This window comes from Haematobia irritans, chromosome 1 (assembly GCF_050003625.1).
Source record: "Haematobia irritans isolate KBUSLIRL chromosome 1, ASM5000362v1, whole genome shotgun sequence".
In the NCBI taxonomy this organism is placed as follows: Eukaryota; Metazoa; Arthropoda; class Insecta; order Diptera; family Muscidae; genus Haematobia; species Haematobia irritans.
In genome coordinates, this window is record NC_134397.1 from 166,546,265 (window position 1) to 166,551,587 (window position 5,323).

Sequence of the window (5,323 nt, forward strand, 5' to 3'; positions counted from 1 at the left end):
ATGATGAGAATTGGACCATGTTTTTATATAGCCCCCATATAGACCGATCTCCAGATTTTATTCTTGGGCTTATAGAAACCGTAGTTTCTATCAAACTTGCCTCAAATTGGAAATCTAGAGGTATTTTAGGACCACAAAAATGTATGCCGAAAATGGTGAGTATAGGTCCATGTTTTAATAGATCGATCTCCCGATATTACTTTTTGGGCTTCTAGAAACCGTAATTGTTGTCCGCTTTGCCTGAAATCGAAAATCTGGAGGTTTTTAGGAATACAAATAGGTGTGCATGAAATGATTTTATTTTTTAGGCTTCTAGAATCCGTAGTTTTTATCCAATTTGCCTGAAATGAGAAATCTACAGGTATTTTAGGACCTTAAATATGAGAGCCGAAAATGGTGTGTATTGGTCCGTGTTTTGGTTTATCTCCCAAATAGACCGATCTCCAGATTTTACTACTTTGGCTTTTAGAAACCATAGTTTTTATCAAATTTGCATGAAATTTTAAATTTAGAAGTATTTTAGGAACATAAAGAGGTGTGCCGAAAATGGTGAATATCGGTCCATGTGCACTGATAATGAAAATTGCTTGAAACTGAATTATATTTTCAAGATTTTACTTCTGGTAAGCATTTAGATAATGGGGGTAAAAATCTACAGATGTTAGATTTTAAATCAAGGCGTTATTTCATTTTCTTGCACACTTGCACACGATGTTTATGATTCCTCTAAAACTCAAACAAATATGGTTCTTATAAATCCAGAATCTGATCTAGTCTTCTTTGAATTTATCTTCGGGAAGTGTACTGGTTGAACTGATCTGCTTGTCACCAAATCCCCCTGAAATTTTCACAGGAAACTATAATATTTGATTCATGGTGGTGGGTATTTAAGATTCGGCCCGGCCGAACTTACTACTTTATATACTTGTTTCTATAGATAATATTGTCAAGATTTTATTTCTATAGAAAAGTTTGTCAAAATTTTATTTCTATAGAAAATTTTGTCATAATTTTATTTTTATAGAAAATTTTGTCAAAATTTTATTTCTATAAAAAATGTTGTCAAAATTTTATTTCTATAAAAAATTTTGTCAACATTTTATTCCTATAGACCATTTTGTCAACATTTTTTTTCTATAGAAAATGTTGTTAAAATTTTATTTCTATAGAAAAGTTTGTCAAAATTTTATTTCTATTTCCTTTTTTTTTAATTTAATATATACCATGTATGGACTTACTTACCGTAACCCGAGTAATTCGATTGTGGATGACAGTCTTTAGAAGAAGTTTCTACGCAATCCATGGTGGAGGGTACATAAGTTTGTTCAAATATAGTTTTTTAGATCAAGAAATTTTTACAATTTAAGAATTTTGCTTTTAATTCCTAACCAAATATGAGGCTTACTTAAAGTGATAAATGTTGTCCTAATTTTAAAGAAGCTTTTAACCAAATTTGCAAATTCCTAAAGCAGAGTCTGAGAAGGAAAATGTAGGTTAGGTGGCAGCCCGATGTATCAGGCTCACTTAGACTATTCAGTCCATTGTGATACCACATTGGTGAACTTCTCTCTTATCACTGAGTGCTGCCCGATTCCATGTTAAGATCAATGACGGCGTTCCACATTGCAGTAAAACCACTTAGAGAAGCGTTGAAACCCTCAGAAATCTCACCAGCATTACTGAGGTGGGGAATTGTACACCTCAAATATATTTCAAGAGCATAATGTTACTTTTTCCAGATGATTCTCATTTCTTGGAAATTATGTATCTGATGTTTGCTTGCCGCAATGTTTATGTTTGGCGAGAAGACAATATTTTTGCGATCCATGTTCACTGTGAAAAAGAAGCATTAAGCTCTTGAAACATCTTTTAGGTCATGATATTCCCTCCCTGTGTAAAAAGTCATTATCTCAGATTATTTAATGATTATTTCTTCAAATCAAACATCTTTTTCTTTATTTTAAGCAAAATATGCCTAACTTCAAAGACTCTTAAATGAATAGACTTAATTTTTTTAAGATTCGTGTCAAAAATTTAATGAAACTTATCTTAAAGCAAAGATAACAAACTATCTTTCAATTAAAATTCCTTAAACTTTACTTGCATATTCGGATAGGATATTTTTCAGCCTCAACAATTTACCTCTTTCCGCACTCAAAAAAAAAGTGAATTCTCTGTTTCACTAAAGCCAATTTAACTTTATTTTAGTTAATGTAATTCTTTTGTTTGAAGAAAGTTTCCTCTACTCTAATAATTGCTTGTGTACGTTAGTTAAATTAACTAAAACCGAGGGAAAAAATTTACACAAATGAAGGATACAGATTAACAAAATTCGTGTCTTCCACAAAATAGTTCAATATTTCTTTAAATTTGTAAATTTTACTACAAATTCGTTCATCATGAACTTCGTATGTCACTAAAGACATTCTTGCAATTTTGAACTCCAATTTTTTTCCTTCAAACTACAAAATTTTCTTTAACAAGTGAAAAACCTAATTATGGCTAATAAATTTTCTTGAATTTGTCGAAAAATATTTACTTATAGTTAAAATTTTCTCAAAATATTCAAAATGTTCTAAAATTAACCGAAATTTTTCTTCCAGGAGGGTTCACTGTTTTTTCAATGCGATTAATTTTTCGCACATGAAACAAACAAACAACAATGTATTATGGAATTTAATTTTACTGTTAATTTTTCTTAATAGTGTCTGAGTTTTTCCTCAAACTACAAACCTCAAAATTCAGTTTAAAATATATTCACTTGTTTAATTCAATGACCAAAGACCGTCTATTAAAAGCAATCAAGTAAGACTGTGCCACACAGCATTACCACATGCTTAGAGATGCATGCATACATAAAACCACATCCATCCATTCAAAGACATGGTATTCGTATTTTCCATTTCCGTTTTTGCAATTCCCATTAAATTCTTCACACTAATGTTCATTAAAAATTTCTTTTGTTAATTGTTATAGGATGTTAACTAAAGCCACAATTCCATAAGAGACCATTAAATGACATTTCGACATTGTCTGGACACACTAACATTCCAATATTGTGACTAATTTTCCCTCAAATATTGTCAGTTATTCGCATGTGACCAGTATAGAGTGTAATTAAGAATTCTATAAAAATCTTTTCATATATCTTATGGGAAATATAGTGTAATAATTTAATTAGGAAAATTCAAGTTTGTGTAAATGACATTTCGTAGAAAGAATTTAAGTTATTAGACAAGTCTATTGACAATTTTGTTAGGTTTAATTTACCTAAGCTTACTTAAATAAATCCAGATAATTAATATATTTGTGTTAATTCATTTAAAGTTAAATCTAGCAAATTCAAAATTAGTAATATGAATGAATGTGGAATATGTGTGAAACAATATGATCAAACAACCCGTGTAAAAATTGGGGGATCTGATTTGATATGGTTAGATCTGAGCCAAGATATGGTCAGATCTGAACAGATCCGAAAAATGGTTATATCTGGTCAGATCTAAATACTATGAAATTGGATCTGATCAGATCTCAAAAATGAGACACATCAAATCAGATCTAATTTGATATAATTGTATATTATTTGATACAATTGTATCTTTCGAGATCTTTCAACGCATAAAAGCCCATAGTTTGTATATAAAATGAGATTAATTGTTTTATTTAATAATACAGACAAAAAGTATGTGCATAATAAATATGTTTAATTTAAATTGATCCATCAAAGCTATTTAAGAGTATTGACAGTTGAGTTATAGTGTAGTATGTGCATAATAAATATGTTTAATTTAAATTGATCCATCAAAGCTATTTAAGAGTATTGACAGTTGAGTTATAGTGTTGTCCAAGGGTTTTTTCGTTTGTTTCTTCTGCTTTGGACTTAGACACGCGACTAAAGTATTACAGCGTTAAGGCAATCTGCAATGAAATTAAGTTAAAAAACAATTATTAAACAAATATAGGAATAAACAAATATGGGAATATATTGAACTATGTAAGCAAGTATTAGTATTGTTTTGGATCATTCTTCTTTAAGTTGCAATAAAAATTTCCATATAATTTTATGTTGCTTTTAATACTCACATTTAAAGTGTATTCGGGATTAGGTTAGGTATAGCGATAGGCTGTTATTTTAGGCTCATACATACTATTCAGACCATCATGACATCACAGTGATCAACATCTCATTTATCACTGACTGCTGCTCGATTCAATAATTAGCTCAATAACATGGGTCCTCCTTGTTATAATCGAGTCCTATCGGCATTTCACGTTGCGCTGAAACAACTTAGAGAATCTTTGAAGCAGAAATGTCACCAACATTACTGCGAGGAGATAATCCACCGCCGAAAAAATTTTTGGTATTGGTCGGAACTGGGATTGAACCCGTGACCTTTTGAATGCAAGGCGGGCATGTTAACCAGTACACCACTGAGGTTTCCTTTTTTTCCAAATCTAGAAAATAGTAAAACAATATGAAAATGACTACTAACATAACAAATACAATCTACTTACCTACATAATCTCCGCAATAAAGGAAACGATATACACGTTATCAAAGGAACACATTTAAAACAATTATATTAAATTTCTTAATTTTCTCAGCTAGTCTTGCGTTAAATTTGTTTAGAAGTGATGCCCCTGACGGCGTTGACATTTGACATAGTTTTAACAACAACATTGAGGTTGTTGTTAAAACTAATGGATCGTTGACACTAAAAACATGAAGCACTTTTATAATGTATAGAACCCATTTATTAGAACGTATGATAGATGAAACAAGAAGAAACTTTGTTGTTTGAAATTTTAAATTAAATTTACTATATAAATTTTAAAATCATCTTGACTAATGAGACTCATTTCACTTCGGTGCCTGCGTCACCTTCTTGCTTAGAAAACCAAGAAGGTATTTAAGCCCCCATTCTTAAGGTACTACTTTTTTGTGATCGGGGCAACGTTTACTTTGAAGGAAACGTTTCCCGCGATTAAAAATGTTTTAAATAAAATGTAAATTACTATCTCCGAGTGGGACATATATTAAAAAGGGCGACTTGTTCAGAAATGTTATTGCATAATCAAAATATACTAAATGTTTTTTAATGTTTGAAGTTCTATTATTTAAACAAACTACTAACTTTTGGGCAGTATGTCTGTTATGCCAAACTAACAGATTGTACTTTCGCAGAAAAACTGCGAAAACAGCACTTTTTTGTTTACCAAAAAAATCAGCAGTCAATGTTTCCTACAGCAGTCTTTTTATATGAGTATATTTCAAAATAAAAATTCATTTTGTAATCTACTTAGGATACTAAATAATGCTTTG

At 30.5% G+C, this 5,323-nt stretch overlaps 1 long non-coding RNA gene across 1 annotated transcript; it reads right to left on the reverse strand.

Moving 5' to 3' along the window:
- Positions 1 to 3,632: 3,632 nt before the first annotated feature.
- Positions 3,633 to 4,815, reverse strand: LOC142242891 (uncharacterized). The gene is made up of 3 exons (XR_012724233.1): positions 4,516 to 4,815; positions 4,084 to 4,455; positions 3,633 to 3,918 (listed from the first exon to the last, which is right to left on the reverse strand). It is a non-coding gene; the product is annotated as an uncharacterized LOC142242891 (long non-coding RNA).
- Between the last annotated feature and the right edge of the window lie 508 nt (positions 4,816 to 5,323).